Source organism: Lissotriton vulgaris, chromosome 2_1 (genome assembly GCF_964263255.1).
Source record: "Lissotriton vulgaris chromosome 2_1, aLisVul1.2, whole genome shotgun sequence".
NCBI classification, from domain to species: domain Eukaryota; kingdom Metazoa; phylum Chordata; class Amphibia; order Caudata; family Salamandridae; genus Lissotriton; species Lissotriton vulgaris.
This window is the reverse complement of record NC_141687.1, coordinates 2,038,524,735-2,038,546,136: the sequence shown is the minus strand read 5'-3', so window position 1 is coordinate 2,038,546,136 and position 21,402 is coordinate 2,038,524,735. Positions and strand designations below refer to the sequence as shown.

The window sequence follows — 21,402 nt, the reverse complement described above, 5'->3', positions numbered from 1 at the left end:
CTCCATGTTAGTTTTTCCATTCCTGGATGCCTTATGTTGAGAATTATTTTGATATTATTTTTTAGTTGTCTCCCTCATCCATGATGAGCCACCACAGGACTCTAACATAGCGTACCACTATGTTATACTCTTATTACTGGATGAACCTTCTCTGCTAATTTATCAATCCACTTACTCGGGTGACCACTCTTGTCATTGCCAATGCCCTTCTTACCCCTTTTGATACAGTAAGTTCCCATGTCGAAGTCAGTGGGTGAGTTTCTATCGGTAGCCTCCGCAAGCTTGCAGTTTCTGGTATACATAGAGTTACGTTTCCTCATGTAATGTCTCACGTCAGTGTACCCCTCCATCATGTTGACTTTCTATACTGCTCCCTTCAGGGGAGTGAACCGAGGTCTGATTCCTTGATCTTCAGCAGCACAGCCAAGTCTGACATCTGTCACCACTATGTTTCAAAGCAGTTGAACATGTTGCTTGTGAGGTGTCTGTCTTCTTCTTGCGGTGCTTATGTTTCTCCTTCCACCTCTACATCTGAGGTGTGTATGCGGCTCAATTCTTCTGCCTGCCTGCAGCCTACCAGCTCCACCCGGGCAGTCTTGACCTCAGAGGGGTGCAGCTCAGTGATGAAGTGCAAGGGGTTCTGGATGCGGTTGAAGGGTAACATTTCGATTATTCCAGACACTGGATAATTCTATCATGGTTGCGGATGCTGCGAGCGTGGGTTAGACCCTATATTGATGCAAGAAAAAAGAGGTAAAGAACTGGTTGTTGCCTTAATTTCTGTGGTCCGCGCAGATGTGTATGTAACTTTTTCTGTCATTGAATGAGACATTTGGCTTGTTGGTGTGGTGTACACCACTTTAGGGTTTGCTTGTGTAGTGATAAGCTTATCTTAAAGGTTAACCACCAACTGTTGGGGAAGTTTTTGAACACTGAGGGTGCTACTCAGTTTATAACAAACAAATAGGATGACAATGGTAGAAAAAAAGAAGCTAGCACATTCACAATTTCAGGAGTTTCAAATTGACAAATGTGAAGTAAGCGTGCTCAATGGAAACCAAGACACCATGTCATCCCAACAGTGTCAGATATAGTGGGAAAAGTTGGTTTGATTGGTTTTTATTCCAAATCACTGATACAAAACAGCCGACACGTGTTTCGTCATATGCGGCGACTTTTTCAAGGCCTGCAAGTAGTACGTCATGACTAGTCATCAAAAGGTAGCAGTTATTCAATCCAAATGGGAGCATCCAAAAAACGCAAGACTGTAGAGGTAGGTGACTATCGGACAAACGGTAACTTGTCTGAAGTCTATGGTACCAAGAGAGCGTAAAAATGTTCCGGACCCTGATAAGTAACGAGTACCCAGCGTTGCTGGAATACAGTCGCCGGTACACCACCAAGGCGACTGTATTCCAGCAACACAGTGTGCTTGTGACTTATCAGGGTCCGTGTTAGACTTGGCACAATTGGCGTAAGTCTCCCTCCCTCTTTTTGTTGTGGCTTCATCTGTTTTTGCTTGTCTAGATGCTTTGGGCACTTTGCCACTGCTGTTCAGTGTCAAAGTGCAAGTGCTCCCTATTGTAAATTGTAATGGATTAGTGATTCCATGATTGGTTATTTGATTTACTTGTCAGTCCCTTGTACAGTACACCATGTGTGCCCAGGGCATGTAAATCAAATGCTGCTGGTGGGCCTGTAGCACCGATTGTGCCATCCACAGAAGCAGCTTTTAAAATGTGGCTCAGGCCTGCCACTGCAGAGCCTGTGTGCAGTCTGGGACTGCCGTGTTGACTTGGCAAGTGCACCCACTTGCCAGTCCCTAAACCTTCCCTTTTCTACCTGTTAGTCACCCCCAAGGTAGCCCCAAGGTACCCTTGTGGGCAGGGTGCATTGCATGGGAAAGGTAGGACATGCCCTGATGTGTGTGGCATGTCCTGAAATACTGCCAATTTAATTTTTCACTAGTGCAAGTCTGTTCTCATTGGCCAGAATGGGCTGTACGATTATAACATCTTATAAACATTACTGACCCAGGGAACAAGATAGGGAAATAAAGTTTAGTATGCCTGAACTCAGAATGTTAACCCCTTGGGTGCTCATGACGAGGTCAGCTCGTCATGAGCTACGGCGCTCCGGTGCTCGTGACGAGCTGAGCTCGTCATGACCTCGCTCGTTCCGTGGAACGCTCGCATGCTGGGCCGATTCCCCTGCTGTGCTGAACGTTCCATTGGAACGGGTGTGGCCATGACGAGCACAGCTCGTCATGAGCACCGGAGCGCCGTAGCTCATGACGAGCTGACCTCGTCATGAGCACTGGGGCGCTGGACGTGCCCCCCCGGCCCACCCAGCACAGCGGGGGAAACAGACCCGCACGGAAGGGGTTAAAGTGCATCTTTTAGTATGGGTGATTTTAACATTCTGTGTTTGAAAATACCACTTTTAGAATGTAGGTCTTTTTTTGCCTAACCATCCAGTATGCTTCTACTAGGTTTGTGTATTGCATGTCTGGCTTGTGAGTGACCAGAGCTGGGAGAGGGTTGTGGCTCCAGCAGTCTGATGAGTCAGGGCTGGGCTGAATGGGATCTGTGTTGAATTTAGAGTAGGATAAGGAGATTTCCTCTCACCTGCCTGGGCCAGGTCTGCTTTCAACAAGGTTGTCTCCACCTTCTGCCAGGAAGCTGCATCACAGAGGACAGTACTGGTTTTGGATGGGTACAGACACTCTCTGCCTTCAGAGGTAAATGATTTGTGTGTATAAAAAGGGGGACCCAGACCCCAGAACTTAAGATCACTTCTAGGAAATCAAGATGAACCTTTGCCAAGGAGATGGTCCGGAGAAGCTGAAGGAGGATTATTGCCCCTCTGCTGTTTGCTGTTTGGGGTTGGCCTTCAGTTGTTGCTTGCTGCCAAAGAAAGGAGAAAAAGGACGTTGCTGTTTGCTTTGTCACCTGCTTGAAGAAAGGTCTCCAAGGGCTTGAAAATTAGCTTGCCTCCTGTCTGAAGTCTCAAGGACACAAAGACTTCACCACCAGCTCCCCATAATCCCCGTGCTGGGAATCCAACCTACAAAGAGGTGCCTGCTGCTGTTTAGGACCTCTAGAGACTGTTTGTTGTTGGGAGCTGGAAGATCGATGCAATGAGGAAGTAGTGTGTCGCATCCGCACCAATTCCCAACGCATCGCCGAGTCACGGAGAAGACGCGTGCCTCATCCGCACCTGGTCCCGACGCATCGCCGAGCCACGTAGAAGAAGCGCGCTGCATCCACACTGGGTCACAGCGCATCGCTGAGAAAACCATTGCAGCACCTGCCGTGCTGCTGCAATCATTCATGCATCAACCAGATCGTCGCATCGTATCAAGCTGCCATTTTGTCGCATCGCACCATATGCAAATCAGTCCTGAGCTTTTGCCTCATGGGAAGAGACCAGTCCAAACTGCCTAGCCAGGTCTTCCCTGGACCGGAAATAAGCATCCCGGGACCGGGTACTTTTAAAAGTTCCTATTTGGCCTTGGAGAAAATTGGCCCTAGTCGGGGTCGGTCTTTATAGTGTGCTGGGTGAAGGGCCTAAATATGCTATAGTTATGGTAGTGCTAAATAAAAAACAGACACGCAGTGCCACCAAGTGATGGATAAATACGTGCTGGTGTTTTCAAAATAAATGCTGGTGAAGAGGACTTGAAACACCTGCAGAAATGAAGCAGGGTCATGGTAAAGGAAGATGTTGTGTTGTTGGACAATAATATTGGGTTGAGCAAGCGCAAGGTGTTTTTGTTCACTGTTTGTGAGAGACCATTCGTGTGAGACGTGGAATTGTGACATGAAATAGTGCACATAATACTGTAGAAAATCCTGTTAGATGTTGGTCCAGACCCCAGTACTTGAAGGATTATATGACTTACCGATACATTTTATAGATTAAACTATTTGTAATTGTATCATTAACAAAGTACTGTGTAAAATCCCTAAACGGGTCTTTACCTTGACTATATCTCCTGAATGAGACAGTCATCTGTTCATTACTGGAGGTCACAGTCCTACCCTCCCCCCTCTTTCAGTGGTATTCCAACAAGGTTCCATTTTAAATAATTGCAACTTTTTTTGAGCGCTAGGAGGAGAGATGCTTTTTACAGGGACATGGGTAGATAGGGATGTGCTAAACATGTAATGCTGTTTGTATATGTATCATTGGGGTGTCAGGGATGTTGTCAGAGAAGCACTCCCTTCGTGTGTAGTTCCTTTGATAACTCTGGACTGTTGCTGGTGCCTGTGTAAGTGTCAGTGTCCTTCAGCATCATTGTCTTCCCCTTTCTCCTGGCTCTTAGACATGTTTACATTTTCAGTGCACATAGGCACTCGCTGTATTAGTCTACTTTTTAATAGCATTAACTTAATAATGTGCCATGTTCACAGGAGAATGAGGAATATCTCGTATCTATCAAGCTGAGCACCAATGCCAAGATCACAGAAACTAATGGCTTACTTGGGCATCATACTCAAATATCTAAATAATGAAGAACTATTACAATTGTGCAGAGCCTTCTCCTCGCGCTGTGCAGAGGGTAACATTAGGATGCAAATGTGATATCGAAGATGGGAGTTGTTTTAAGAACCGGACCTTCTCAAATTATACATTACACATATTATGAAGCTAAATGAATCACAGATCACTTGGTCATTAACATTTGTTTAGTAGCTACTGAAATTGTATTTGAATTTCTTTTTATTTGTCGCTTTATTGCTGCAAGTGCTTACTTTCGTTTTGTACCATGCTTACTAATGGAGACTCCATCAAAGCTTTACTTTTTGGTGCCTTTTCCTTAAATAGGTTGCTTGAGTAAGCAGTGCAAGCTTATTTTGGTACTTGGAAATATGTATTTATTGTTTGTATGAAGAGCCAGTGTTGTCAGTATATGGTGAATAACGTAGAACTGGAGATAACCTGTCGTGGGATGCCCATTCTAAGATGTTTTTAATTAAACAAAAAAATTCAGTTTCAGCTCTTAGAGGTTTGGAAAAAAAAGTAATAATACGGGTGTTTTCCTCCACTCCTTTGATTAAAGCCTTCTAGCAGAAAATTACCCCCCCAGGCATTATGTGGAGCTGAATTATTAGCTCTTGAAGTGAAAAAAACCTGAAAATGATTGCCTGAAAACCTTGTCCGCTCCTCACCAACTCCAGGTTTTAAGATTAAAATTGCACTTTCCAGCTGGAATCGTTTATCCAGAGCTCGCTGTCTCTGGTTCTTCCACAATTTTAGTATGTCACAAGGAGGAAAATAACTTTCCCACATAAGTTAGGGACACTTTTTATAGAAGCAGTTTAGCTCCTATGGCTTTTTGAAAGAAAATTCAGGACGTTTATGGATTATGTCTCAGCTGGAATTTGGAGACTGCCTTTACTAAACCTAAAATGAAACGTGGTTAGTGTTGTGGTCTGAAAGATGAGCTTTATATAAAAGGTAAAAATATATCGCCCCTCTTTTACCATCATTTTTTCTTTTGGGCAGGAGGGACCTATCCATATATAAGCTCCCTTCCTGACCCCAGAGATGTTGAAAGAGATGTTCAAATCACGAATAGGGTTCAACCCAATGTGAAAGACAAAGGGTCAAACGACCAGCTTGGTAAATGAATAAGGCTTTTGCCTTTGCGGGTTACACATTTGGTGTTATGTATTTAATATTTGACTATCTTTTTTATGTATCCACGGAAATTGAACCTACGATCAACTATTACATTGGTAGCAGCGTGCGCATACATTTTACTGGATAATTCACAAAAACCGGCTGAGAAAACTTGCACAAGTTGCAGGCACAACAGTTTTATTTACATGATAGTAGATGGCAAGCTCTCCACAGTGGTTGCAAACACCAGTATATTGGTTGCAATTGCAGTCAAGAGGTACCTCCAAATTGCAACTCTGACAGCGAGGCTTCCCCGAGCATATCTTCTCCATCTCTTTGCATATGTTTACTCCTCTCCTGTGTCAGCACTTTCACCCTGTTTAACTAAGATTCCTGTTTGGGTACCTTGTTGTACGCATACACACATAAATAACTCCCCCATAACCAAAAACCACAAAGATTTATACTCCTTATTATACAAACTTTATGGGCCCACACCCACTCCTAATATGTTTATCAGCAAAATTAGAAGTCTGATTGCTTCCCAGGTGGGTACATATTGGGCACATGCCACTCGATTGATGCAGCCTTCCTGGATGGAAAGGGTGAAGTGTTCCCTGCAGCTCGCTTGTCGGTATCAGCTCTCAGTGCTTTGCTGCCAGAACCTGTGCTAAGCAGAGGCTGCCGGAGTAAAATACGCACCTGGTAAGTTTTTTCATGCAAAGCAGCTCTTAAATGGTATATGCCTGTGAAAGCAAACGCTTTGTTACCCAAGGAAGAGAGTTATATAAATATAAAGAGTTGTTCCAGTTCTAATCATGGGTATAAATCTTGCAACCTCAAAAAGACCCATTTGTCTAAGGTTTACTGTCTATTACACCATTGGAATGTTGAGCGCTCTATTTCAAACAGTGGAGTGCTCCGGGCTTTTAATGGCCGATAGAAACCCAGCCCCTTAGCATCACTATTCCAATGCTTAATAGTTCAACCCCCTTGGGCACTTTGAGGCATTTGTTTTACAAATTAGAACATTCCGCCATCTAGGGGGGAATGTTCTAATAGCTCTAGAGCCCGGCATAGCGCTCTCTCCTGGCCATTAAAAGCCTGCTCCCTTGTTGAAGGCCCTGGCCTTCAGCTCAACGCTATATTGAATGCAACTTCTCAGTGTGTAGTTATTTGTTGTTTCGTGTGTAATAGGAATCCTGGAAGCCTTAGTGACCTCAGGATAACTAAACTAATTTTAACATTCTTCTCATCAGGTGAAAAATCCGCATTTAGAATACAACTAACACTTGCCAGCTAGTAGACACAACATATATACATATCCACACCCTGGCACATACATAACTAATTTATGTACACCGCCCACTTCAAATCCACAGTGCAAACATGCATGCTATTTATGAAATCACTCATTTGTAGTTGAATAAATAAAGTATGAGCATGGATGTTAATATTCATCTCTGTTTGTTCCCTTCCCAGTGTCAGCAGTCCTTCTAAGAGCCGCTCCTTATTCCCTCAGGAGTGGGTCAGTCTCAGGGCAAAACATTTTGAATTGTTTGGTAATAGTTTGGTGGCTTTGTGTGTGTTGTCCCATGATGTCCTAGGAATAAATAATAAAGCAATATCGTGACTACAAACGTGTAGCAGTTGGAAGGGGGGGCTTTTTTTCTGAACAGTGTTGTAGAAGAGTATTATGGAAAGGTGTGAGAAGATGACTTTTGCACTGTAAATTGTGAACTTAAAAGGCATTAAGAAAGCATATATGCTTGTGTCTCTTTACTCTGTGAACAAAGAAAGCCGTAAACATGATAGCAAGTTAGCAAAGTGAAACAAATGAACGTGCAAGGGTAATTAGTGACTAGCAGTGCACCCTAATGAGAGGGGAAGACATCCAACCTCAAGCACTTCCTAAACAAGAAAGCTATAAGTTAGCAAAGCAAATACATCAAAGGTGGCTACACCCTGACCTCAGCTACAAGTCACATCTGCAGCCTAACTAAAGGGCTACTTGAAGCCCATCACCAAAACCTAATGGGAACACAAACGGAACAGTGTAACTGTAATTAACATACTATGGCCTTGATTAGCAGCCCATGCAAATATTGTAAAACAATTTAAAAAAACTATAAAAGGCAATGGCTTACGAGGGCTAACCAAAATTCTGCTTTCTTTTTCTTATTGCACTTTTTAAAGATTTGATGACAGAAAGTCTAAAGCGGTCAGTAGCCTAAAACACATTTTAACATCCCTGACTCGGAGCTCTTCGTGGCATAAGTTCCTCTTTCTTATGGAACTTAACTACTTTAGAAAAAAATGCTCGTAGGCTTGAGAAAACCAAATACAAGGTTTTGAAACAGTTTTATTCTTTGTTTGACTTTACTATTTTTAAAGTGGTATTCATTTAATCTTGATAATATTTTTTAGAGGAGGAGAAATGGAGATGAGGTGGATTAGAGTATAATCGTCATGCGCGTGTGTATACACACGCACATATAGCATACATAACAGGTGACCGTGTAATAAGTTCCAGTATTTTCATTGGGGAGGTCCAGTGACGTCATAAACCACTGGGCCGAAAGCAGCTTGATCTCTTAATGTCCGATAATGCCCGCGAGGGCAACATAGGAGTATTTCACATATGTTACCACTTATGTATTTTTATAGTACATGCTTATTTTGGGCAGTTAGTTTGAAACAAAAATAGGAAATGTCTGTTGAAAATAGTAACTGAATTACTGGACAGGACTGTTGTGTAAGACATAAATAATTGTGTATTTAAGGTGCTTAAAACACATTCTGTCTCTAGAAGAGAGAGATTGTTGAAGCTGTCCTCTTTATGATGAAGCTAACAGTGAATATTGATTGGAATTAAAATGTTCGGGTTTTGGTTATCTTGCAGGAATAGGTTCATTAAACAATAGACAGCAGTAAAACTGCTGAGAATGATGATGAATGTCTTGGCACACCAGGCTATTCAGATTGCTGTTGGATCAAATACAAGAAAACAAGCTGATGAATTTCAACCAGCCACTGCCTTATTCCCAGGAAATTCTTAATCCCTTTTCAGTTTCAATATGTATTAGTACGTTTGCTGTTATGTTTTCATGAAAAGTCGTTGCAGTGTGAGAATTGTATTTCGTTAAAACTCGCCAGGATACTTTGTGTCCCAAATTACACAGAGGCATATTCATTCGCTTGCATTGAAGATTTTGTGGAGATAATTGTTCTGTATTTCTCAAAGGGATTCCATATTTTGGTATTTTCACATGCAATGATTATTCTATTCCTTTTTAACTGTGTCCAATTGTTTTGTACTTGATAATTTTTTGTACTCATTGTCCTTCCAGTAGGAGCACTTTGATTATCTAAATATCCTGCAGTTGGCGATTCATATTTAATCTCTTTTTTGAGGTATTTATATATAAAGTGTTCTTGTTGAAAACAAGAATGTGTATTGCTTTTCCTTGAGAGCATGTCAGTGTATGATTCTACATCGTGGTATACTTTTTAAAATCCCATTGCACCAAAGTTTTGTAAATGGTCAGTTTAGAAGAGACATTGGAATCATCAATCTAAGTCACTAAATAGCTTGGCATCTAAACTGTGTGCTCTCTTAAATGTTGTCTTTACTCTAATGCTATATTTTGATTCCATTTGATGAAGCATCCCTTTTCTGTCTCCACCATATCAATTCCACAGAATTATAAGAGTTCTGATTTTCCTTCAGGATGCTTAGGATTATGACTAGTGATGGGATAGTTGTCATCCACATTAGTAATTGCTCTTAGATGTTCTAGAACTTTTCTTTTGTTGTGGAAATGTAGGCCTCACTACCTCTTTTTTTCCTCACATGGACATGTGAATATACGTATAGCTAATTATTTTTCAAAGTTTTCTTTACTGTTTGCTACCAAATGTGAGTGAGTACAGCTGTGCCTATGGAGCCTAAATCCTTTTTCGATCTCGTCTAGACAGTTCTTACGCTGTCTCTTCGAGACATGCTGTATCTGGGATATGGGCTTGAAAAAATGCCCATCAATATGGCCGGGATACCCGTCACCCCCTCCCAACACAATCCCCAAGGATGGGAAGACGGACACAGTTCTTGACTTTTGGAAGGCGGGAGGGAGTTACCCTCCCGGCCGTATTTATTAAAATATGAAACAAAATTAAAACATTAAAATAACAGTTTCATATCATGTACAATTTCATTTTCACATTACGATGTTTATTGGCTAACCTTAACACAGCTCTAATACAAAGGTTCTCCTAGCCGATTCTAAACATCCTGCAAATGCATATAATCAAAATTAAATTGTACATCCTAACATTACAGGCCAACGGCAAGGTCGTAACCGGTGTCAGATCCCTAATACCAGAACTCCCCCCCCCCCCATACTTGTGAGGGGCGGGCGCACAGAGGACTGTACCTCTGTGCCAACTTCCAATTTCCCTTGTCTTAACGGGGGCCCCATATTTACTCGACGCCATCTTAGTGGTCGTCCGAGGGCTCGTGTGAGGTGTCTAGAAGGTAGCGTAGACCCCCCTCCCACCCCACACTGCTTACCACATCCGCCGTCGCGGATGTCCTGGCCCCGGGAAATTCCCAGGAGGGGCCCGTAGCCCCTCCTCCCCTGGGAGGGGCCTATGACCGCCTTCCCTTTCGGCGGCCCCATCCTTAGAGGGGTACCGCCTCCCCGTGTGAGGGGCCAATGGCCGCCTCTCCCCGGGCGCTCCCATCCATAATGGGTGGCGCCCCACCTCTAGGGATCTTCCAATTACTGCTCACCGAACATGACCTTACCGCCCGACCAAAATAAATACGACATTTTGAACCTAATGAGGACGGAATAAACGGTTAGACTGGATATTACACAATAACCTTTATTTACACAAGTAACACATCATTCAACTAGGCTGTGATACTTCGCCTAAGAATATGCTAAATAGCAACCATTTTATTATCCTCAAAAAGACAATCCAGACTTTATTAAACAACCTGTAAAAGAGATAATATCACCATTAATCGACGTTATTGCAGTACTAATCGTTGCCATAAGGGGCTAGTGGGTGGGTCAAAATTGGCTCCTTGTTCCGTCTCGGGCTCACGTGCAACGAGGAGGTGCAGCTTCCAAGCACAGGAACAAGAGGATGCTTCCTTAGATTGTTGCTCTTTTATTCTTCCTCGGGAGGGCGTGTACCCTCCTCCGATCCGCCTACGGGCGTGGTCAACGGTGTAAGTGTCTAGGACAACCCCTCTTGGGCGGGAAAAAGGCGTGCCCCGGCTACGCCGCTTCGGGCATACCAGCCGAGACACGCCTCCCACCCAAAATGGTTTCCCGGGAGGGTCAGGGCACCCTACCATACGTTCGGGGGGACCGAGTGGTCGCCCCTTTCCATATGGCCGGGATACCCGTCACCCCCTCCCAACACAATCCCCAAGGATGGGAAGACGGACACAGTTTTTGACTTTTGGAAGGCGGGAGGGAGTTACCCTCCCGGCCGTATTTTTTAAAATATAAAACAAAATTAAAACATTAAAATAACAGTTTCATATCATGTACAATTTCATTTTCACATTACGATGTTTATTGGCTAACCTTAACACAGCTCTAATACAAAGGTTCTCCTAGCCGATTCTAAACATCCTGCAAATGCATATAATCAAAATTAAATTGTACATCCTAACATTACGGGCCAACGGCAAGGTCGCAACCGGTGTCAGATCCCTAATACCAGAACTCCCCCCCTTACTTGTGAGGGTCGGGCGCACAGAGGACTGTACCTCTGTGCCAACTTCCAATTTCCCTTGTCTTAACGGGGGCCCCATATTTACTCGACGCCATCTTAGTGGTCGTCCGAGGGCTCGTGTGAGGTGTCTAGAAGGTAGCGTAGACCCCCCTCCCACCCCACACTGCTTACCACATCCGCCGTCGCGGATGTCCTGGCCCCGGGAAATTCCCAGGAGGGGCCCGTAGCCCCTCCTACCCTGGGAGGGGCCTATGACCGCCTTCCCTTTCGGCGGCCCCATCCTTAGAGGGGTACCGCCTCCCCGTGTGAGGGGCCAATGGCCGCCTCTCCCCGGGCGCTCCCATCCATAATGGGTGGCGCCCCACCTCTAGGGATCTTCCAATTACTGCTCACCGATCATGACCTTACCGCCGGATAGTTGACCGGCTATCCGGACCCCCCACAAACTCCTACTAAAGGTCATGGCTACACAAACTCTTTAACCAAGCTATGAAGTCTCCTATGAGTAAGACATTCCCCTCCCGGGACAGATGGACCCCATCTTCAAGATACAAATGGTCCCCCCGAATACATCCATGTGGAATACAATGCAACTGGCCTGAACGAAACAGCCTACTAAGTTTGTTATTAACTTTCTTTACCGACTGATTCAAAGCTGACACAGAGAGGGCCCCCGCCACACCTTTCTAGGAATCATGTGTGACCATGCAATCGTGCACCCCGGAACCCTTCTCGCCAACCAACTTACTGTGGATAAAATTAACTCGAGAAGAACTCGTCGACCAATGGTTACCAAATCATTGCCCCCAAGATGTACTATGATTACAGACGGCGGTGACCTCGTCCGCCCTAGCAGTCCCTCCATAAAAGTTTGAAACTGGTCAATACAGAGTCCGCCCCTTCCGTGGAAGGTCACCCTGCACCCGTATTCCCCAGCCACGTGAATCATGTCACCTGCTTTGAATACGTCCGCGGCTCGCCTCACGTATGAGTGGCCAACGACCCACACCACTCTTCCCTCAGCCGGTGATATTTGACCGCTGGTCCCCAGGTGTCGGGTCAACTGCACAGTCCGCCCCGCAAAGCCTGCTCGCGAAACTGTAAACCAAACAGAAAACAAGAAGCGTGAGTGCATGACATTAGCTTCACAACATGTGCAACCGCACATACCTTTTATAACAATTCGAGGACCAACACCCCAACTGTTTCACCTTTTCAATACTCAGACCCCTGGCTGTAGCCTCTGTAGCAGCCCCTATCCGGAAGGAATGGGTCCCAAAATCGCTCGGGTTCAAGCCCGCTGCCGCGATTGCCATTGTTAACACCCGCTGGAACTGAAACCTAGTCAGTGGGGTGGCGTCGGTGTGCCTCAGCAAGCTTCCCCCCCATGATGCCGCCCTCTGCGCTAAATACTCCTCCACGCATTTTACCGGGCACATGGGAGACCCTGGAATCCGCTGAACTACCACATAGTCCCCGATCGCTCCCTGATCGGTCTTGGACCTGGCTATTGAGACTACCATCGTCTCACCCTTAATTTGAATGTGTTCTCGACACAGACCTCCCCCCGTATCCTGCTTATTCCTCGCTACCAGTTCGCTTACCCGCATAGCCCCATGGAATGCTAATGCAAAAGCGGCCCGGAACAGCACTGTCTCTGATTGAGATGAACATGTCGCAGGGAGTACGGCCATTAACAGGGACAACCTTTCTAGACCTATCGGGTGCCTCTCATCCACTCTACGACCCTCAAGGCGTTGCCACCCACGCAGAGCCTTCCTTACGAGAAAGGACGATGTGGGGTCCTGGATGCCATGAGCCTGCGCCATGAAGGCAATGGCGGCCCTGTGCCTATTGGCTGCTGCTAGTGATCGGCCTGCCTGATGTAGTGATACCAGAAATTTCAGGACATACTCCTCCTGCCCCCAATGCTCCCCCCTAGCTGAACCCAAAAATTCCCAATAGGAACGGAACGCCCCTTCGTATGCCTTCCTTGTCCTGGGTGCTAGACTCTCTCCCACGAGGTTTTGTAATCCGGGGCACCGAGAGACCAGAGAGCTTCGGGAAATGGTGCCGCCACCAAGTCCGCTGAGGGCAGAAAACCCCGGAAGGCCTGCATGTGGGAACGAGAGAGTGCATCAGCCGCCTGGTTCAGTACCCCAGGCACGTGTCTTGCCCTAAAGTGGACGTTTAGTCTCATACATAGCAGGACAATTTCTTTCAGCAATCTCAAAATCCATTTGCAGCGTGCTGCCTGATTATTGATACATTCCACAACGGTCATATTATCAGACCAGAACACCACAGTGCGATCACGAAACCCTTCTGGCCATGTTTTCAAGGCCACCAGAATGGGGAACAGCTCAAGAAACCCAATGTTACCTGTGAGCCCACTATCGTGCCACCACGCCGGCCATGTTCGTGCCGACCATTGATTACCAAAGATGGCGCCAAAGCCCACACTCCCTGCCGAGTCGGTCCACAACCCCAGCTCCTCGGAGGAAGCTGGTGGTTTGTTCCACACGATGCGACCGTTGAAATCCGCCAGAAATGCCAGCCATATGCACATATCCTGGCGAACCTCTGCTGACAGTCGTGTGCGGTGGTGCCCTTCCTTGAGGCCAACCATGGCTTGTGCAATAGAGCGGGAAAAGGGGCGAGCCATCGGTATCACTCTAAGGGCAAAGTTAAGCTGACCCACAGCTTGTTGCAACTGATGGAGAGTTACTTTTTTCTCGCAGAGGCACAGTTCAAGTGAGGCTTTAAATTTCATTACCTTCTCCTTGGGCAAACGGAAGCACCCCTCTACAGAATCGAGCTCAATTCCCAGAAACTCGAGTGAAGTAGATGGCCCTACTGTTTTGCCTGGTGCCAGTGGCACGCCAAAACGTTTCATGAGATTACAGAATTCCCTCAAAGCCCGTGCACATTCCGTGTCCCCAGCTGCCCCCAGAAACAGAAAATCATCAAGGTAATGTATAACCTGCGTAAAGCCCGTGGCACTGGTGAACGCCCATTGCAAAAAAGTACTGAACTTCTCAAAATACGCACAAGAGATGGAGCAGCCCATCGGCATACATTTATCCATGTAGTAGCGTCCTTGAAACACAAAACCTAAGAGACGTTGATCCTGTGGATGTACCGGGAGCAACCGGAACGCTGACTCGATATCTGATTTAGCCATCAGCGCTCCGGGCCCCCAGGCGATTCAACATGGCGATGGCCTCATCAAAGGATGCATACCGCACCGAACAAACTCCCGGGTCAATCGCATCGTTCACTGAAAGACCCCTAGGAGCGGACAAATTATGGATTAACCTGAACTCACCCGGGTCCTTCTTGGGGACTACTCCCAACGGTGCACAAACAAAGTTAACAACCGGCGGGTTACCATATGGACCCGTAACCCGACCTCGGGCCACCTCCTTTGCAATCTTTGCCTGTACCACCGCCGTATTTCGTTGAACCGATAGTTGGTTCTTACACTGTGCTTCCCCCCGAAAATCCCCCGCCGGGATGCGGAAACCATATGAGAAACCGTCTCGCAACACCCCGGCAGAGACATGATCAGGGTATTCGTTCAGCCAAGGAATCATTGCCATGATATCAACGGGAGTAGGTAACGGTGCCCCTCGGTCGATGTTAGACCTGTTTGGCCCCTCCTCTACCTCCTGTATCACCATTCTTGGCTCTGCACGAACTCTCGGGGTGTGAAGACTGTCCGCACCCTGCACACTCATGCCTGAACTTGCATGTCCCTTGTGGCCTAGTGCACTTGCCCCTGTTAAAGCTCCAACAGACCCCTTTTCTACCCGAGTTCCCGTTATTCTTTGTGTGCTGACCACTGTTGGCGCCCGCCCGAAAGGGCGCCGCCACATAATGGCGGGAAGGCTCCGCCCCATTCCCGCCGAAAGAAGACGACTTCGTCGTGTTCGGCATAACCTGCTTCTGCCAAGAAATGGAGTCGAAACAATCCCACGTCAGGGATGAGTCGTGCTCCTTGGCCTTACGAAATTTGTTATCATAACCCATCCATTGATTGCCTTCATACGTTTCATAAAATTCCATTATACGTGTCTGGTAACAAGCTAATTCCGACAATACTTCAGGCCTACGTTCCCCCATGATTGCAGTGAACATTCCAAACGCTCTGGCCCAATTAGCGATCGTTTCATCTACCCTGAAACCCGCCATTTTGGCACGCCATACACTCGGATGCAACAACTCCTTCTGATTTTTAACGTGCTCTATCTCATAGTGATCGGTCAACAGCGAAAACATGTTCACATATTTATCCGCCCAAATCCTTTCTTTCACATCCATCGGGATATGTTGGACCACCTTTTCCCTCCTTGAGGGTAACGATCCCTCCCCCGCCATTGGCAACGGCTGCTTACCCGAACCAGTAGCTAGATCTGTTGTTGCTGCTTTTCCAACGCTCGACGCCGGTTGTTCCGAGGGATTCTGCGGGGAAACAAGAGGACAAGGTGCCTTCGCAGCATCTCTCGATTGCCGCAACTGCTTCATTATTAACCTGGCCTCCTCGGCCGTGTCTCCCGGTGCCACAGCACCCTCGTTACTCTTGCCTAACCACGCCGCCAACTGGGCGGCCAGCTCGGGAGGCATATCCCCATCGTTAACGGGTGTAACTACCACAGGGATCGGCTGTCCCGCGTTCGGGCTCGGAACTGGGGCCTCCACTGGACTGACCGGGCTCGCCGGAGGTGACTCGGGAACCGGGGCCTCCCCCCCTGCCGCCCCATTCCTGGCCCTTTTACCTCTACCGGCAGGGACTACTCCCGGCAATGCTGGCCCGATGACTTTCTTCGGTCTACCCGTACCATTCATTGCCGCCATCTGCTTCTTCATGTTCGCCATGTCTTTCACCAGCATGCGAAGCATTTGTTCGGTCCCAACCTTCTTTCCGACCTTCTTGCCAGGCATCGTTCACAGCTATTTGACTCGAGGTCCTGGATCCAAAGCTTCGGAATCACTGAAAGGAGAAACACAAAATTACAAGTTCTCAAAATTGGCTCCTTGTTCCGTCTCGGGCTCACGTGCAACGAGGAGGTGCAGCTTCCAAGCACAGGAACAAGAGGATGCTTCCTTAGATTGTTGCTCTTTTATTCTTCTTCGGGAGGGCGTGTACCCTCCTCCGATCCACCTACGGGCGTGGCCAACGGTGTAAGTGTCTAGGACAACCCCTCTTGGGCGGGAAAAAGGCGCGCCCCGGCTACGCCGCTTCGGGCATACCAGCCGAGACACGCCTCCCGCCCAAAATGGTTTCCCGGGGGGGGTCAGGGCACCCTACCATACGTTCGGGGGGACCGAGTGGTCGCCCCTTTCCATTTAATTCGTTACTCTTGCTGTAATTCCTAAATGCCTACTTTTCATTGGTTAATATATTTACTAGTTCCTCCTTTTTTACCTCTGTAACCTATTATGAGGCGTGCCCCTGTTACTGTGCTGTTACTTTTCAAGTTAATTTATGGAACTTGGAGAGCACTCTTTTCTTTTTGTTGATCTGCCTCGGCTCGTGCATGCGTGTTATCTTTACTTGCCTTGGCTGAAAGGTTCCCGGCCTAATCATTAATCAGTGCTACCATTTCACCACTGATGCACTTTCTGCCCTTCGGGGGGATGTTATTTTTTGTTTATTGAAACTTTACAGGCTTTGCACGATGTTAATTTGTTTTGGTGCTTTCCCTGTCGCCACTCCCCCTCACGTTCAGGGTTCCTCCTGGTTGTCCAGATAGCGAAGCTCCCAGCTGCTCCTGCTAGATATCTCCTGCTGGATATTTTTAGTTTTTCGGCAATCCTGCCATTGTTTTAGTGATGACAACAAGCGCCCCCTATATGTATGTTCTATTTTTTATTGGCACAGTTTTACCAACGCTGAGAACGGAACCCGGATTCCGAAGTCAGCAGTAGTGAAGGTTATGCCACAGTCTCTCTCCTGTTGGTTTAGTTTTGCTTATGTTATGTTATTATTTTCATCAAGAACTTTATGTGTTTCCTTTCCCTTGGTCACGCCCCTCCTCTCCCCCCCCAGCCTGCTCGTTTTTGTCGATCTGTAAATATTGCGGGCCAGCCCGTTAGTAGCCTTCCTCTTGCTGCTTTTAAATCCCCGGCTTTCTCTCGCTCCCCCCACATGCCATGTCGCTTCTTCATTTCACTACCCCACCCTCATGTCTATTTCTTCGCCTTCTACTCCCCCCTATCAACAAGTACGTCCCAGCCTTTGACAGGAGGTGGACAACAGGCACGTGAAACATGCATTTGTATTGCTGTAGGTCTTGCATTATTGGCTTTGTTTTTGTCCTGCAGCCTATGTTTCTTAATTCCTGTATTGTAGTGGCTGCTTATTTCCATGCCTTTATTGATTTCAGTCTTCTACACATGATTGCTGGGTGGGCGTGTCCCCCTGAGTGGGTCCTGTAGGAAAGGGCCCCTTTTTGCATGGTTACCCACCACCTTTTGCCTGATATCTGATGCACTTTGACTGAATGTACACTGGGTCTCTGCTAATCAGGTCCCCAGTGCCTGTGTTCTTTCCAAAACGGTACCTTTGGTTCCACAATTGGCATATCTCTTTGCCCACCTATATGTCTCTTGTAAAAGGTACCACTGGTACTAAGGGCCTGGTGACCAGAGGGGTTCTCTAGGGGCTGCAGCATGTACTGTGCCACCCTCAGAGACCCCCACCTAACACATACCCTTTACTGTTTGTTTTGGTGCAGACAAAATGTTAGAGTCAACCTGGCACACATCCCTGCGTCATATACACAAGGAACAATAGAGGGTTCTACAAATCAGACCACCCTCCACTCAAAACCAAATATATCAAATAAAGACCTCGGTGTCAGTGAGGGGTCTTGTGGTTTATAGACCTATGGTATTTTCCAGGCAACACCAGTTTAAATGTTACTGTTATTGAGGTATCCACTGATACATGAAACATAGTCTGACACATGGATACCCACCTTAATATTCTTGGCTGTGTGTGGTGATACTATCCACGGCTGGTAAAAAATTATTTATGGGGCAATAGGTTTTATCGTGATAAATAGCGGTCTCCCCCTTTTTACATCAGTTGGTTTACTAACGCGACTACATTCCAAGATTGCTCCCGTTTGCCTATGCGGTCACATCCGGAGTTAAAAAGGAAATGAGAGGGTGTGGTCTAATGATTGGATCGAGGCAAGGGCATTTCAAATAGAGCACAACAGAACAGAAGTTGTGCGCGAAGTGTAGAACCAGACGCAGGAGGTGTACCGGTAGGAGTGCGTGCGGTTTGAATGAGCATTGTAAGATGAGATGGACTCCATTACCCCCTCATGGGTCCTCCCCGTCCCAGTCCTTACCACGTGAGGCAGTCCTGCCTCCACCCAGCCAATCAAAACGCCAGAAATCCAAAGGTCGAAGGTGACATAAGCCCCTCCCACCCACCGCCATGCCTGTTTTTTTTTCTGCTCCAACGGCTGTCGGAACGCTGGTGCTCCCGGTTCCTGCCTCTGTTCCTGTTTGCTCTGGATGGTTTGGCGGTGCCGTGAGTGTTTCTTTTGCATTTTTAAGTGCTTCTGTTTATGGTCTTTTCATGTTTTTTCTGCGCGGCCGCTCCGGTCCTCCGGCCGGCCACGCTCCTGTTCTGGGGTCAGGATGCTCCCCGTTCATGTGCTGGGCTGGGGCGGGGAGCCCTCCTGGTGTTCTGGCCCCAGGTCGTTCCGGCGCTGGTGCTTTAGTACAGTGGCCGGCCCCTGCGGCCATGTTCTTCATATGTGGCTGTGGGTGGAGACTGCAGGGCTGCCCTTTTTTGTTTATTTTCTGTTCTCACATAAGAGATTACTGTTTGGGGCAGTGTTTCCTGGAGGTTGCTGGGCACTTCCTTTATTGGTGTGTTGGGTGTTTTCCTGGTGCTCGCTTCGGCAGCACATATACTGAGCTTGGAACGATGCTGAGAAGATTAGCATGGCCCCTGCACAAGGATGACATGCAAATTCGTGGAGCGTTCCATATATGGGGTTTATTCCTTTGCTCGCCATGTTTGAGGGGACTTCCTCTCCGGTGCATCCACAGAGCTGTTGCTCATTGGTGTGTCATATGCCTCTGGTGTCACAGGCTATCATGTGCTGAGGGTTCAAGTCCTGCCAATGCTGTCAATGTGACTTGGGATGTTCATTTTCATGCTGTGCTTTGGAAATTTGCATTCTCTTTGTCCACGTAGCATCTTTTGCAGTTTTTCTTGGACTGTTTTGCGCTGTCTGCGCTGCTGGTGCATGCGGCTTTGCCTTCATCTCTTGTTGGTGGGGTCGTGGACGTTTTTTCCCTGTTGGGGTATACATTCGGGGATGGTCCATGAGATTTCTGGCGTTTTGTTGCTGGGTCTTTCTCCCTGGTTCATTTGCTCCGGCGGGGTTTATTCCAATTTTTTACCGGCCATTTCGTGCTGTCCTGTTGGCTGTACTGGCTGCGGTGTGGCTTGGCATTGCCATGCGGGGTGTTCCTCTCTTTCTGGGGACACGATTTCGCCTGGCGGTCTTTGTCACCTGGTATCCTCCATTTTTCTTCTTTTTTGCACCTTCTCCCTCGGTCTTCGGAGGCTTCTTCCCTGGAGGTCCGGGTTGGGCGGTTGGTGGATCCCGCTCTCAAGTGTTCGTATGCTGCTTCTCCTTTTTGGGGTCTGTGCTTGCTCTTTTTCGGTCTGTGCTTTCTTGGGGGTCCCTCCTTCCAGTCCCGGATGGTTGGGCCTTGTCCTCGGCTACCGGGGCGGCGGGGGCTTGTGAGATTTCTCTCTGGCCTGCGTTTTGGTGCTTTGCCATTCCCCTGGTGCCTTGGTCCTATGCCTGCATTTTTTGCACTGCGTTTGGTTCCCTGCCTCTGCGGCGCCTGCTGCTGCCCCTGAATTTCAGTCGGATATGTTGTGCCCAGGAGTAGTCTCCGTGGCCTGGTGGTTGCATCTCTTCCTCTTCAGGTTATGTGTTCAGCTCCTGGTGTTGACCTGCTAGTGGGTCGCCTATCTCCTTTGGTGTCGTTGGTCCGGTCTGCTTTGAGAATGGTGATTCCTGTTGGTCGTCATTCTTGGTTGCCGGTTTCCATTCCGGGCCGTCCCCCTTTTAGGCTGTTTTCATGGTCGCTTCATTGTCCGTTGGCACTGTGGTGCGTTCTGCCATCTTCTTTGGCGTCTGCCAATTTTTTGTCGCTACGCTCTGTGGTGCTGGTTTCGGTGATTGAGTGGGGCCGGGGGTCCTCTTTCTCTCTGTTCCAGGTCCTGGCTCCCGTTGGTCTTTCTGTTCGGTTCTGCCTCCCGGGGCTTTGGTCGGGTTGGTGCGGCTGTGTCCCTTTCGGTTGTGCCCCTTGCAGCCCGGTTTTCCCCTCTTCTTGGTGGGTAATTTTGGCTTCCCTAGGTGTGGGAGTCGCCTGTTTTTCTCGTTCCCCTCCATCCGGCTGCTCAGAGGTTTGCGGTGGTTGAGTTCCGTTTCCTGTTTTCAGGTGTTTCCTTTCGGTCTCTCTCATGCTCCTCTGGTTTTTTCCACGGTGCTGGCTCCTGCTGTGGGGGTTTGCTGGCCTGGTTCCGGTTTCTGGGGTCGTTTTGGGTCTGGCCGTTCCTCGTCTGGTTCCTGTTCGGGGGCTTCAGTTCCTCGGGACCGGTTTGTCGCTTTGCTGGGGGCTGTTTCTCAGTGCTCGCTTCAGTGGCTCGTATGCTTTCTGTTGAGCGTTGCTGGAGGGGGTTGACATGGCCCCTGCGCTAGGATGACACGCATTTCGTGAGGCGTTCCATATATCCGGATCTGTTCTCTGTCCTGTTAGATCTTCTGCGTGCCCTACTGGGTCTCCCTCCTGCCCCGGCTCGGGGTTGGTTTTGTGTCCGGCAGATGGTGGTTGCCTCCTCGGCTGTGGTTCCTTGGGCTCTTGTGCACCTCTTGTCCTTGGTGTTTCTTCTGATGACTTGTTGGGTCCTTTGTCTTGCTGGTTACGAGGCTCTGGTTCCTCTCTCCCCTGGTCTGGTGGCTTTGCTCTCCT

At 47.6% G+C, this 21,402-nt stretch overlaps 1 protein-coding gene and 1 non-coding gene across 2 annotated transcripts in view; both read left to right on the top strand.

The window, feature by feature from the left end:
* GALK2 (galactokinase 2) overlaps positions 1–21,402 on the top strand; it is a 1,370,458-nt gene that overhangs the window by 529,236 nt on the left and 819,820 nt on the right. The window lies entirely within an intron of this gene.
* Positions 19,296–19,402, top strand: LOC147733701 (U6 spliceosomal RNA). The gene has a single exon (XR_015308803.1). It is a non-coding gene; the product is annotated as a U6 spliceosomal RNA (small nuclear RNA).